The sequence below is a fragment of the Vicugna pacos genome, unplaced genomic scaffold, assembly GCF_048564905.1.
Source record: "Vicugna pacos unplaced genomic scaffold, VicPac4 scaffold_19, whole genome shotgun sequence".
Lineage (NCBI taxonomy): Eukaryota > Metazoa > Chordata > Mammalia > Artiodactyla > Camelidae > Vicugna > Vicugna pacos.
This window is the reverse complement of record NW_027328740.1, coordinates 37,251,951-37,266,882: the sequence shown is the minus strand read 5'-3', so window position 1 is coordinate 37,266,882 and position 14,932 is coordinate 37,251,951. Positions and strand designations below refer to the sequence as shown.

The window sequence follows — 14,932 nt, the reverse complement described above, 5'->3', positions numbered from 1 at the left end:
TTAGAGACTGCAAGTGAGATATCAACACAATGTCAAAACTGGAGTCTTCGGACAATCCCTCCCACCACGGCTGTATAGAAACAAAGAGATAAAAAAAATCACATTTCTGTGAAATGTATCTGGAAAGTGTTGATTCATCGATGCCCAGTTGACAGAGAAGCAGTGCAACCTGCGCTCACTCGCTCCCATGAACACAGCAATGGAAACATCCACTCACCCAGCCCTTGGCACAGGACACTTGCCGAAGAGAGGCCTGTTACTTCCAAAGACAGGATGAGGCCTCAGAACACCTGGAAGCAGGAGAAGGAAAAGCAGGGAATGGATACCAGTGCATGGTCTGAGCCCTGTTGATGGAGCAGTAAAGGTGAAACTCTCTTTAACTTGGACGCACACTCTCAAGCGGACAGGAGACATGGGATTGAAGGTGATGCGCTGAGTGTTAGAAGAGTGCACAGCAGATGCTTGGCTGACAGAACTCAAAGAATCCAGTGCAAAATATCCCCACAGTTGATTCTGAGACCAAGCTCCGAGCTGCCAAATTTGAGGTAGCAGAGGCAGCGTTCAGGGAGGGATATGGCTACGGATGATGGCACACGCTGAGTCTCAGGGATCTGGAGTGCGTTGTGGGATATGGTGGGTCCTATCAAGAGAGCAAACCGACATGTGACCCCAATGAGCAAGCAACCACCCTGGCGCACGCAGTTGAAATTATCGAACTGTCCCATGGCCACACCCAGTGCATCTGCAGGACCAGAGACCAATCTGGCATTTTGCCAATAGAGCATGTGTGGGGCTGAATCAGAGATATTGTGCATCGGGTCTGAGGGATCCAGGGGCCCTTGGGTTTGAATTCAGAATGAAAAGCCTTAGGAACTGCTACATTCAAAACCTGGGCTGTGATTATGGTTTGGTTTGAGGCACAGGATGTGAAACAGCTTTGTGGTTGCCTTCGTGCACCCGTACCACAAGTATGAGAGGACAAGGAAGTGTGGTCCAAGACCACAGTGTGAGAAGAGGAAGGATTTCCTTCAGTTTATCGCTCAAAAGTGGATGCTACATTTTGGATGGCACCGGCACGGTTCGGCAGCGAGGACACCAAGTTCGGGCTGCGGGATCATTCCAGCAGGCCCTGATGTGTGACATCCATAGATATGCTTCCACTGGTGTTTCTGTAGACAGAGAAGCTCTTGGAAGAACTGGTTTCAGTGGGACATTCCCGTGGCACTCCAAAGCACAAGCGCACTCACACTCTGCCCTTCTGGAAACACTCCAAAATAACATAGAGTAGAATGCAGAGCTGAGAACCTTTAGAAGCTCCATTTCCACCAGAGGAAGTGTCCTGTGCTCTTTCAGATTTGTGAGATAAGCGTAATCAAAATGAGGTTATCCTAATCGAAATAGTATGGGGTGTTCATCACAACAAAGGCAACACCATCAATTGGAGATAGACCAGACAACACACACAGGAACAGGACACGGCATCAATGTCTAGGAAAATTTGTCCTCACAGAAATCCCATGCAATCGTGTAGAGTCAAGAGTCTAAACTTTTCACTTAACCAAGCCTTTGAAGTCTACATTAGATACCTGAAATTACCTGACCAGTAGAGGTGAAGAAATACAGTAAAAGGAAAAGGAAGTACCATTTTCAGTTCCAAAGAGATTGAAGGCCCTAAAGATAAGCTTTCAGACAACTAGACTGCAAAACGCTCTCCAGAGCAAGTATTGAAAATGGAGGTGAGGGAAATACTGAGGAACAACAGTGTCTCAGGATCACAAAAGGCAAAATACCAGAAAACTGGAAGAGAAAGCCTAAAGACGAGCCAAATAATATCAGAAAACTCAGTGGATGAGAAAATATCAGGCTTACATTCCGTCCTAAGCAGACTAGATATTGCAGAGGGATGCGTGAATGACTTTGAAGACAGGGGAACAGACATCCCTCGGTCAGAAGCACACATAGGAAAGCAAGTGCAAACCAATGAAAACATCACTGTTGAATCCTGGTTTATGACAGGCATGAAAGACTAAAATTCGAAAGAGTCCCAGATGGAAAAGCTTGAGATAAAGAAACAAACAATGTTTGAAAAGTTATGTGTAGAAAAATCAGACTGAAACTTGCTGAAAGCCAAGATAGAATCATCTAGGCGAATTCAGGAAGTACACAGCGTCCAAAAGAGGTGGAATCCCAATAGACTTAGCAGCAGCTGTATGATCCAAATCAACAAAGTTCATGAGCATCCCAGTGATTTAAAATGCGCCTGGAGGAAAGCAACATAGTCACAAGAGAACCTCCAGAGGGGTTTCAGCTGCTATCTCAGCAGCAATATTGCAGGACAGGGAGGAGTGCCAGGACATAGACCATAGCTTGAATGGCAAAATGCTGCCATCTAGGGTAGCCTATGCCACATGACCACCATTTCTAATAACAGCAGAGCTAGAGAATGCCACAGACCTGCAAATCTTAAAAGAATCCAGCAGTTCGAAACTTATCCTAAAAGAAAGGTTGAGAATTCTCCCCTGAAGGGATAAGCAGCAAGATGAAATGGAAAGAAGAAAACCCTTATTGGAAATGCAAGAAGAGCATGAGTGGAAAAGAAGAAACAAGAAGAAAGCAAGGAGGACATCAAAACCCTAAAGATGGGAGAGGGAAGCAGGAAATCATAGGGGATTGGAAGCACTATCTTAAGGGAGTCAGCTTATATGACTCTCTGTTGGAAGCAAACGGAGAGATGCATGGCCTGACGTGTTTGCAAAACAAACGAGAAGCAGACCAAGAAAGAATCAAACAAACAAACAACACAAAAAGGGTAGGGTAACATGAATATTCAAAAGAAATTACTCAAGGTGATGTCAAGGATCATTCAGTACGCATCGACCCAGTATCGCGGCTTGAATGTACTCAGCACACCTGTATTCGGAAATCAGAGGCGTGCATTTATATTCGTAAATATTAATTCATATGAGCATATCGTGACCTAACCCAAATGCCGATTTGGAATCCAATGGATTCCTAGTCCGTGATATAGACTTGCAAGTCTTCCAACAGGATGAATGAATGCCATATTCTACACTACGTCGAGAAGAAATGGCACAAGCCTATAACAAGGAAAAGTAGCTCCGCAAAAGTGTACTAAGATCAAAAGAGACAGGCAGTAAAGTGCACATTGGGGATTGTATCATTCCTAGGAATTTCAGCCCCCTTGAAACAAATGGATAGATGTCCCGTGAATGCGGGTGTTTCAGCAGAAATCAACCGACGGCTATGTATTGCGGGTGTGCCCATATTACAGGAACAATAGTTTCCCTTAGTGGGTCTCTGTGTACTGTGAACTGTTAGAAAGTTTAAAGACGTGTGAAACATTCAACTGAAAATGGACACACTTCCCTCCGTTGCTACAGTGCATACAGATCTGAACAAAAGGAAAGAGGGAAGAACAAAGGCCCATGGGACGCTAGTGGGTAGAATCACATTTACCTTAGGAACCTCTCGTCGGATGCAGCCCCTCCCCCAACACTGACAAGATGCAGCAGCCATTGGGGATGGCAGTTAGCTGTTAGATTCCAGGTGGAATGTTGGTGTGTACCACGAGGCTTGTTGTGGCTGGTGGATCCTAGGTAAGCGGGCAGAGTTCTGTGGGTGGATCAGTGCGATGGAGGGGCTGCCGCCCTCTGTGGAGCTTGGCTTTGGTCTTTGGTCCGGGAAGCTGTGTCAGTTCGAGATACTGCTGCTGCCCAAAGACCTGAGTTCACGGGTCAGTTTCCAGAACCTGAAAGGGCAGACAGTGGAAGATCTGCCTGTCTTCAGCTTACTGGAGAGGCTCCGAGGTCCTTTCAGACTTGCCCAGTCCTGTTGAAGTTGACTTTATGGGAGACACGAAGAGAAGCTGGCCGAAAATATGGCTGCACGGATTGAGGAGAGATGCGAACACATTGAAGAGAGATGTTCTGCTACAATAGAGAATACTGGCCTGGAGACAGCTGTAGAGGATAGCAGGCTCGAAAGGCATTCATGAGACATATTGAACCTCGCTGATACTAGCAGAAACATACGGAGGGCCACCGTGGACTGGAGGAAGTTCCTCAATTCTCTGCTCCAAGAACGGGTCCAAGATCTCTGACGTCTAAAGAGAAGAGATGGCAGAGATGATAAAAACGCTCATGTTCTTGAAAGAGGTCAGATAATCCACACGACCCAAGGGGCAATTCCAAGCCATTCAGATCAAAGTGCACCAAGCCCAGGTAAGCCTTTTCCCAGCTTTGGGCCTAGCTACCAACACTTGCTCTTCCCTCCCCTCCACTCAGGCATCCATTTTGAGGGATCAGTACCTGAGCTGCAATGAAGCCAGTAAGAGAAGAGCAAGCCCCTCCTAGAATCAGAGTTCCTCTAGCTTCATCCTCTGTGAACAACAGGGAACCCCATAAAGGTCAAATACTCTCGTATGAAATAGATAGAAATTGAATACTTAGCTCCCACAAAGAAATGATGGCCTTCCGCTAGATTCAGCAAATGCTGGGTTCATGTCTTCTCTGGGGTGAAGGGAGTGTGGTAAGTGAGGGGAATCTTTGACTGAACTTGAATCTGTATTAGGCCTCCGTTTTTCAAGACAGTCTAGGTACATATTAGAAGTCAGATAGTGAACGGAACTGTAAAAGTCGCCAATGACATGAAAGACACAGCTTATGTGGACCGTCTTTCAATTGAGTCAAGCCCCCGGGGGCAATCGATCATGGGGGTGCAGACTTGGTTGCATTCAAGTGCTTTACCCAACATGATCGGATGATTAAGCGTTCTCATCACTGATAGAAGAACACCTGGTTCTCAGTAGCCTAGCATAGCTGCAGCAGGGTTCTCATAGCTATAATGCCTCTAGGTTCTTTGGATTCAAAGCTAAATGTATATATTTAGTTCGTTTCCTCTTGAATTTTCCTTGAGAGGGATGTTACACCTTGAAATGCCAACATTGACCAGTAGGTGTCATCGGGAGTAAAGGGCACCACATGCACAAGTGAATCGAAGCTTGGGGTTATTTCATGTTTCCATTAGTTATTTCATGGTTCCTGTTGGTTTCGGAGGCTTCAACTGTAAAGAGTTGACATGACCCCTTTAACAGTTCGGACTGCTAGTTTGCATTCTATCTGTCTATGTTTTCCTTAGAGCTGACAAAATGTTACCGAAATTGACAAGTCTGGCTTCTAGGTCGATTTAGTATGTTTCAGAAACTAACTTCATTTTCGTATAACTCCCAAAACATTTATATAAATTCTATTAAATTTTTAAAGACTGCAAATGAGATATCAACACAATGTCAAAACTGGAGTCTTCGGACAATCCCTCCCACCACGGCTGTATAGAAACAAAGAGATAAAAAAAAATCACATTTCTGTGAAATGTATCTGGAAAGTGTTGATTCATCGATGCCCAGTTGACAGAGAAGCAGTGCAACCTGCGCTCACTCGCTCCCATGAACACAGCAATGGAAACATCCACTCACCCAGCCCTTGGCACAGGACACTTGCCGAAGAGAGGCCTGTTACTTCCAAAGACAGGATGAGGCCTCAGAACACCTGGAAGCAGGAGAAGGAAAAGCAGGGAATGGATACCAGTGCATGGTCTGAGCCCTGTTGATGGAGCAGTAAAGGTGAAACTCTCTTTAACTTGGACGCACACTCTCAAGCGGACAGGAGACATGGGATTGAAGGTGATGCGCTGAGTGTTAGAAGAGTGCACAGCAGATGCTTGGCTGACAGAACGCAAAGAATCCAGTGCAAAATATCCCCACAGTTGATTCTGAGACCAAGCTCCGAGCTGCCAAATTTGAGGAAGCAGAGGCAGCGTTCAGGGAGGGATAGGGCTACGGATGATGGCACACGCTGAGTCTCAGGGATCTGGAGTGCGTTGTGGGATGTGGTGGGTCCTATCAAGAGAGGAAACCGACCTGTGACCCCAATGAACAAGCAACCACCCTGGCGCACGCAGTTGAAATTATCGATCTGTCCCATGGCCACACCCAGTGCATCTGCAGGACCAGAGACCAATTTGGCATTTTACCAATAGAGCATGTGTGGGGCTGAATCAGAGATATTGTGCATCGGGTCTGAGGGATCCAGGGGGCCTTGGGTTTGAATTCAGAATGAAAAGCCTTAGGATCTGCTACATTCAAAACCTGGGCTGTGATAATGGTTTGGTTTGAGGCACAGGATGGGCAACAGCTCTGTGGTTGCTTTCGTGCACCCGTGCCACAAGGATGAGAGGACAAGGAAGTGTGGTCCAAGACCACAGCATGAGAAGAGGAAGGATTTCCTTCAGTTTATCGCTCAAAAGCGGATGCTACATTTTGGATGGCACCGGCATGGTTCGGCAGCGAGGACACGAAGTTCGGGCTGCGGGATCATTCCAGCAGGCCCTGATGTGTGACATCCATAGATATGCTTCCACTGGTGTTTCTGTAGACAGAGAAGCTCTTGGAAGAACTGGTTTCAGTGGGACATTCCCGTGGCACTCCAAAGCACAAGCGCACTCACACTCTGCTCTTCTGGAAACACTCCAAAATAACATAGAGTAGAATGCAGAGCTGAGAACCTTTAGAAGCTCCATTTCCACCAGAGGAAGTGTCCTGTGCTCTTTCAGATTTGTGAGATAAGCGTAATCAAAATGAGGTTATCCTAATCGAAATAGTATGGGGGGTTCATCACAACAAAGGCAACACCAGCAATTGGAGATAGACCAGACAACACACACAGGAACAGGACATGCCATCAATGTCTAGGAAAATTTGTCCTCACAGAAATCCCATGCAATTGTGTAGAGCCAAGAGTCTAAAGTTTTCACTTAACCAAGCCCTAGAATTCTACATTAGATACCCGAAATTACCTGACCAGTAGAGATGAAGAAATACAGTAAAAGGAAAATGAAGTACCATTTTCAGTTCCAAAGAGATTGAAGGCCCTAAAGATAAGCTTTCAGAGAACCAGACTGCAAAACGCTCTCCAGAGCAAGTGTTGAAAATGGAGGTGAGGGAAACACTGAAGAACAACAGTGTCTCAGAATCACAAAAGGCAGAATACAAGAAAAGGGGAAGAGAAAGCCTAAAGACGAGCTAAATAATATCAGAAAACTCAGTGGATGTGAAAATATCAGGGCTAACATTCCGTCCTAAGCAGACTAGATATTGCAGAGGGACGCGTGAAATTTTTTGAAGACAGGGGAACAGAAATCCCTCGGTCAGAAGCACACATAGGAAAGCAAGTTCAAACCAATGAAAACATTGCTGTTGAATTCTGGTTTAAGGCAAGGCATGAAAGACTAAAATTCGAAAGAGTCCCAGATGGAAAAGCAAGAGATAAAGAAACAAACAATGTTTGAAAAGTTATGTGTAGAAAAATCAGACTGAAACTTGCTGAAAGCCAAGATAGAATCATCTAGGCGAATTCAGGAAGTACACAGCGTCCAAAAGAGGTGGAATCCCAATAGACTTAGCAGCAGCTGTATGATCCAAATCAACAAAGTTCATGAGCATCTCAGTGATTTAAAATGCGCCTGGAGGAAAGCAACATAGTCACAAGAGAACCTCCAGAGGGGTTTCAGCTGCTATCTCAGCAGCAATATTGCAGGACAGGGAGGAGTGCCAGGACATAGACCATAGCTTGAATGGCAAAATGCTGCCATCTAGGGTAGCCTATGCCACATGACCACCATTTCTAATAACAGCAGAGCTAGAGAATGCCACAGACCTGCAAATCTTAAAAGAATTCAGCAGTTCGAAACTTATCCTAAAAGAAAGGTTGAGAATTCTCCCCTGAAGGGATAAGCAGCAAGATGAAATGGAAAGAAGAAAACCCTTATTGGAAATGCAAGAAGAGCATGAGTGGAAAAGAAGAAACAAGAAGAAAGCAAGGAGGACATCAAAACCCTAAAGATGGGAGAGGGAAGCAGGAAATCATAGGGGATTGGAAGCACTATCTTAAGGGAGTCAGCTTATATGACTCTTTGTTGGAAGCAAACGGAGAGATGCATGGCCTGACGTGTTTGCAAAACAAACGAGAAGCAGACCAAGAAAGAATCAAACAAACAAACAACACAAAAAGGGTAGGGTAACATGAATATTCAAAAGAAATTACTCAAGGTGATGTCAAGGATCATTCAGTACGCATCGACCCAGTATCGCGGCTTGAATGTACTCAGCACACCTGTATTCGGAAATCAGAGGCGTGCATTTATATTCGTAAATATTGATTCATATGAGCATATCGTGACCTAACCCAAATGCCGATTTGGAATCCAATGGATTCCTAGTCCGTGATATAGACTTGCAAGTCTTCCAACAGGATGAATGAATGCCATATTCTACACTACGTCGAGAAGAAATGGCACAAGCCTATAACAAGGAAAAGTAGCTCCGCAAAAGTGTACTAAGATCAAAAGAGACAGGCAGTAAAGTGCACATTGGGGATTGTATCATTCCTAGGAATTTCAGCCCCCTTGAAACAAATGGATAGATGTCCCGTGAATGCGGGTGTTTCAGCAGAAATCAACCGACGGCTATGTATTGCGGGTGTGCCCATATTACAGGAACAATAGTTTCCCTTAGTGGGTCTCTGTGTACTGTGAACTGTTAGAAAGTTTAAAGACGTGTGAAACATTCAACTGAAAATGGACACACTTCCCTCCGTTGCTACAGTGCATACAGATCTGAACAAAAGGAAAGAGGGAAGAACAAAGGCCCATGGGACGCTAGTGGGTAGAATCACATTTACCTTAGGAACCTCTCGTCGGATGCAGCCCCTCCCCCAACACTGACAAGATGCAGCAGCCATTGGGGATGGCAGTTAGCGGTTGGATTCCAGGTGGAATGTTGATGTGTACCGCGAGGCTTGTTGTGGCTGGTGGATCCTAGGTAACCGGGCAGAGTTCTGTGGGTGGATCAGTGCGATGGAGGGGCTGCCGCCCTCTGTGGAGCTTGGCTTAGGTCTTTGGTCCGGGAAGCTGTGTCAGTTCGAGATACTGCTGCTGCCCAAAGACCTGAGTTCACGGGTCAGTTTCCAGAACCTGAAAGGGCAGACAGTGGAAGATCTGCCTGTCTTCAGCTTACTGGAGAGGCTCCGAGGTCCTTTCAGACTTGCCCAGTCCTGTTGAAGTCGACTTTATGGGAGACACGAAGAGAAGCTGGCCGAAAATATGGCTGCACGGATTGAGGAGAGATGCGAACACATTGATGAGAGATGTTCTGCTACAATAGAGAATACTGGCCTGGAGACAGCTGTAGAGGATAGCAGGCTCGAAAGGCATTCATGAGACATATTGAACCTCGCTGATACTAGCAGAAACATACGGAGGGCCACCGTGGACTGGAGGAAGTTCCTCAATTCTCTGCTCCAAGAACGGGTCCAAGATCTCTGACGTCTAAAGAGAAGAGATGGCAGAGATGATAAAAACGCTCATGTTCTTGAAAGAGGTCAGATAATCCACACGACCCAAGGGGCAATTCCAAGCCATTCAGATCAAAGTGCACCAAGCCCAGGTAAGCCTTTTCCCAGGTTTGGGCCTAGCTATCAAGCACTTGCTCTTCCCTCCCCTCCACTCAGGCATCCATTTTGAGGGATCAGTACCTGAGCTGCAATGAAGCCAGTAAGAGAAGAGCAAGCCCCTCCTAGAATCAGAGTTCCTCTAGCTTCATCCTCTGTGAACAACAGGGAACCCCATAAAGGTCAAATACTCTCGTATGAAATAGATAGGAATTGAATACTTAGCTCCCACATAGAAACGATGGCCTTCCGCTAGATTCAGCAAATGCTGGGTTCATGTCTTCTCTGGGGTGAAGGGAGTGTGGTAAGTGAGGGGAATCTTTGACTGAACTTGAATCTGTATTAGGCCTCCGTTTTTCAAGACAGTCTAGGTACATATTAGAAGTCAGATAGTGAACGGAACTGTAAAAGTCGCCAATGACATGAAAGACACAGCTTATGTGGACCGTCTTTCAATTGAGTCAAGCCCCCGGGGGCAATCGATCATGGGGGTGCAGACTTGGTTGCATTCAAGTGCTTTACCCAACATGATCGGATGATTAAGTGTTCTCATCACTGATAGAAGAACACCTGGTTCTCAGTAGCCTAGCATAGCTGCAGCAGGCTTCTCATAGCTATAATGCCTCTAGGTTCTTTGGATTCAAAGCTAAATGTATATATTTAGTTCGTTTCCTCTTGTATTTTCCTTGAGAGGGATGTTACACCTTGAAATGCCAACATTGACCAGTAGGTGTCATCGGGAGTAAAGGGCACCACATGCACAAGTGAATCCAAGCTTGGGGGTTATTTCATGTTTCCATTAGTTATTTCATGGTTCCTGTTGGTTTCGGAGGCTTCAACAGTAAAGAGTTGACATGACCCCTTTAAAAGTTCGGACTGCTAGTTTGCATTCTATCTGTCTATGTTTTCCTTAGAGCTGACAAAATGTTACCGAAATTGACAAGTCGGGCTTCTAGGTCGAATTAGTATGTTTCAGAAACTAACTTCATTTTCGTATAACTCCCAAAACATTTATATATATTCTATTAAATTTTTAGAGACTGCAAATGAGATATCAACACAATGTCAAAACTGGAGTCTTCGGACAATCCCTCCCACCACGGCTGTATAGAAACAAAGAGATAAAATAAAATCACATTTCTGTGAAATGTATCTGGAAAGTGTTGATTCATCGATGCCCAGTTGACAGAGAAGCAGTGCAACCTGCGCTCACTCGCTCCCATGAACACAGCAATGGAAACATCCACTCACCCAGCCCTTGGCACAGGACACTTGCCGAAGAGAGGCCTGTTACTTCCAAAGACAGGATGAGGCCTCAGAACACCTGGAAGCAGGAGAAGGAAAAGCAGGGAATGGATACCAGTGCATGGTCTGAGCCCTGTTGATGGAGCAGTAAAGGTGAAACTCTCTTTAACTTGGACGCACACTCTCAAGCGGACAGGAGACATGGGATTGAAGGTGATGCGCTGAGTGTTAGAAGAGTGCACAGCAGATGCTTGGCTGACAGAACGCAAAGAATCCAGTGCAAAATATCCCCACAGTTGATTCTGAGACCAAGCTCCGAGCTGCCAAATTTGAGGTAGCAGAGGCAGCGTTCAGGGAGGGATAGGGCTACGGATGATGGCACACGCTGAGTCTCAGGGATCTGGAGTGCGTTGTGGGATGTGGTGGGTCCTATCAAGAGAGCAAACCGACCTGTGACCCCAATGAGCAAGCAACCACCCTGGCGCACGCAGTTGAAATTATCGATCTGTCCCATGGCCACACCCAGTGCATCTGCAGGACCAGAGACCAATTTGGCATTTTGCCAATAGAGCATGTGTGGGGCTGAATCAGAGATATTGTGCATCGGGTCTGAGGGATCCAGGGGGCCTTGGGTTTGAATTCAGAATGAAAAGCCTTAGGATCTGCTACATTCAAAACCTGGGCTGTGATTATGGTTTGGTTTGAGGCACAGGATGTGCAACAGCTCTGTGGTTGCCTTCGTGCACCCGTACCACAAGGATGAGAGGACAAGGAAGTGTGGTCCAAGACCACAGCGTGAGAAGAGGAAGGATTTCCTTCAGTTTATCGCTCAAAAGCGGATGCTACATTTTGAAAGGCACCGGCACGGTTCGGCAGCGAGGACACCAAGTTCGGGCTGCGGGATCATTCCAGCAGGCCCTGATGTGTGACATCCATAGATATGCTTCCACTGGTGTTTCTGTAGACAGAGAAGCTCTTGGAAGAACTGGTTTCTGTGGGACATTCCCGTGGCACTACAAAGCACAAGCGCACTCACAGTCTGCTCTTCTGGAAACACTCCAAAATAACATAGAGTAGAATGCAGAGCTGAGAACCTTTAGAAGCTCCATTTCCACCAGAGGAAGTGTCCTGTGCTCTTTCAGATTTGTGAGATAAGCGTAATCAAAATGAGGTTATCCTAATCGAAATAGTATGGGGGGTTCATCACAACAAAGGCAACACCAGCAATTGGAGATAGACCAGACAACACACACAGGAAAAGGACATGGCATCAATGTCTAGGAAAATTTGTCCTCACAGAAATCCCATGCAATTGTGTAGAGATAAGAGTCTTAAGTTTTCACTTAACCAAGCCATAGAAGTCTACATTAGATACCCGATATTAACTGACCAGTAGAGATGAAGAAATACAGTAAAAGGAAAAGGAAGTACCATTTTCAGTTCCAAAGAGATTGAAGGCCCTAAAGATAAGCTTTCAGACAACTAGACTGCAAAACGCTCTCCAGAGCAAGTGTTGAAAATGGAGGTGAGGGAAACACTGAAGAACAACAGTGTCTCAGAATCACAAAAGGCAGAATACCAGAAAAGGGGAAGAGAAAGCCTAAAGACGAGCTAAATAATATCAGAAAACTCAGTGGATGAGAAAATATCAGGGCTAACATTCCGTCCTAAGCAGACTAGATATTGCAGAGGGACGCGTGAAATTTTTTGAAGACAGGGGAACAGAAATCCCTCGGTCAGAAGCACACATAGGAAAGCAAGTTCAAACCAATGAAAACATTGCTGTTGAATCCTGGTTTAAGGCAAGGCATGAAAGACTAAAATTCGAAAGAGTCCCAGATGGAAAAGCAAGAGATAAAGAAACAAACAATGTTTGAAAAGTTATGTGTAGAAAAATCAGACTGAAACTTGCTGAAAGCCAAGATAGAATCATCTAGGCGAATTCAGGAAGTACACAGCGTCCAAAAGAGGTGGAATCCCAATAGACTTAGCAGCAGCTGTATGATCCAAATCAACAAAGTTCATGAGCATCCCAGTGATTTAAAATGCGCCTGGAGGAAAGCAACATAGTCACAAGAGAACCTCCAGAGGGGTTTCAGCTGCTATCTCAGCAGCAATATTGCAGGACAGGGAGGAGTGCCAGGACATAGACCATAGCTTGAATGGCAAAATGCTGCCATCTAGGGTAGCCTATGCCACATGACCACCATTTCTAATAACAGCAGAGCTAGAGAATGCCACAGACCTGCAAATCTTAAAAGAATTCAGCAGTTCGAAACTTATCCTAAAACAAAGGTTGAGAATTCTCCCCTGAAGGGATAAGCAGCAAGATGAAATGGAAAGAAGAAAACCCTTATTGGAAATGCAAGAAGAGCATGAGTGGAAAAGAAGAAACAAGAAGAAAGCAAGGAGGACATCAAAACCCTAAAGATGGGAGAGGGAAGCAGGAAATCATAGGGGATTGGAAGCACTATCTTAAGGGAGTCAGCTTATATGACTCTTTGTTGGAAGCAAACGGAGAGATGCATGGCCTGACGTGTTTGCAAAACAAACGAGAAGCAGACCAAGAAAGAATCAAACAAACAAACAACACAAAAAGGGTAGGGTAACATGAATATTCAAAAGAAATTACTCAAGGTGATGTCAAGGATCATTCAGTACGCATCGACCCAGTATCGCGGCTTGAATGTACTCAGCACACCTGTATTCGGAAATCAGAGGCGTGCATTTATATTCGTAAATATTGATTCATATGAGCATATCGTGACCTAACCCAAATGCCGATTTGGAATCCAATGGATTCCTAGTCCGTGATATAGACTTGCAAGTCTTCCAACAGGATGAATGAATGCCATATTCTACACTACGTCGAGAAGAAATGGCACAAGCCTATAACAAGGAAAAGTAGCTCCGCAAAAGTGTACTAAGATCAAAAGAGACAGGCAGTAAAGTGCACATTGGGGATTGTATCATTCCTAGGAATTTCAGCCCCCTTGAAACAAATGGATAGATGTCCCGTGAATGCGGGTGTTTCAGCAGAAATCAACCGACGGCTATGTATTGCGGGTGTGCCCATATTACAGGAACAATAGTTTCCCTTAGTGGGTCTCTGTGTACTGTGAACTGTTAGAAAGTTTAAAGACGTGTGAAACATTCAACTGAAAATGGACACACTTCCCTCCGTTGCTACAGTGCATACAGATCTGAACAAAAGGAAAGAGGGAAGAACAAAGGCCCATGGGACGCTAGTGGGTAGAATCACATTTACCTTAGGAACCTCTCGTCGGATGCAGCCCCTCCCCCAACACTGACAAGATGCAGCAGCCATTGGGGATGGCAGTTAGCGGTTGGATTCCAGGTGGAATGTTGATGTGTACCGCGAGGCTTGTTGTGGCTGGTGGATCCTAGGTAACCGGGCAGAGTTCTGTGGGTGGATCAGTGCGATGGAGGGGCTGCCGCCCTCTGTGGAGCTTGGCTTAGGTCTTTGGTCCAGGAAGCTGTGTCAGTTTGAGATACTGCTGCTGCCCAAAGACCTGAGTTCACGGGTCAGTTTCCAGAACCTGAAAGGGCAGACAGTGGAAGATCTGCCTGTCTTCAGCTTACTGGAGAGGCTCCGAGGTCCTTTCAGACTTGCCCAGTCCTGTTGAAGTCGACTTTATGGGAGACACGAAGAGAAGCTGGCCGAAAATATGGCTGCACGGATTGAGGAGAGATGCGAACACATTGATGAGAGATGTTCTGCTACAATAGAGAATACTGGCCTGGAGACAGCTGTAGAGGATAGCAGGCTCGAAAGGCATTCATGAGACATATTGAACCTCGCTGATACTAGCAGAAACATACGGAGGGCCACCGTGGACTGGAGGAAGTTCCTCAATTCTCTGCTCCAAGAACGGGTCCAAGATCTCTGACGTCTAAAGAGAAGAGATGGCAGAGATGATAAAAACGCTCATGTTCTTGAAAGAGGTCAGATAATCCACACGACCCAAGGGGCAATTCCAAGCCATTCAGATCAAAGTGCACCAAGCCCAGGTAAGCCTTTTCCCAGGTTTGGGCCTAGCTATCAAGCACTTGCTCTTCCCTCCCCTCCACTCAGGCATCCATTTTGAGGGATCAGTACCTGAGCTGCAATGAAGCCAGTAAGAGAAGAGCAAGCCCCTCCT

At 45.7% G+C, this 14,932-nt stretch overlaps 2 long non-coding RNA genes across 2 annotated transcripts; both read right to left on the bottom strand.

Moving 5' to 3' along the window:
- Positions 1 to 3,905: 3,905 nt before the first annotated feature.
- LOC140693387 (uncharacterized) lies at positions 3,906 to 9,001 on the bottom strand. The gene is made up of 3 exons (XR_012069123.1): positions 8,757 to 9,001; positions 5,495 to 5,567; positions 3,906 to 4,123 (listed from the first exon to the last, which is right to left on the bottom strand). It is a non-coding gene; the product is annotated as an uncharacterized lncRNA (long non-coding RNA).
- Positions 9,002 to 9,284: 283 nt separating this feature from the next.
- Positions 9,285 to 14,219, bottom strand: LOC140693391 (uncharacterized). The gene is made up of 3 exons (XR_012069127.1): positions 14,038 to 14,219; positions 10,776 to 10,848; positions 9,285 to 9,402 (listed from the first exon to the last, which is right to left on the bottom strand). It is a non-coding gene; the product is annotated as an uncharacterized lncRNA (long non-coding RNA).
- Between the last annotated feature and the right edge of the window lie 713 nt (positions 14,220 to 14,932).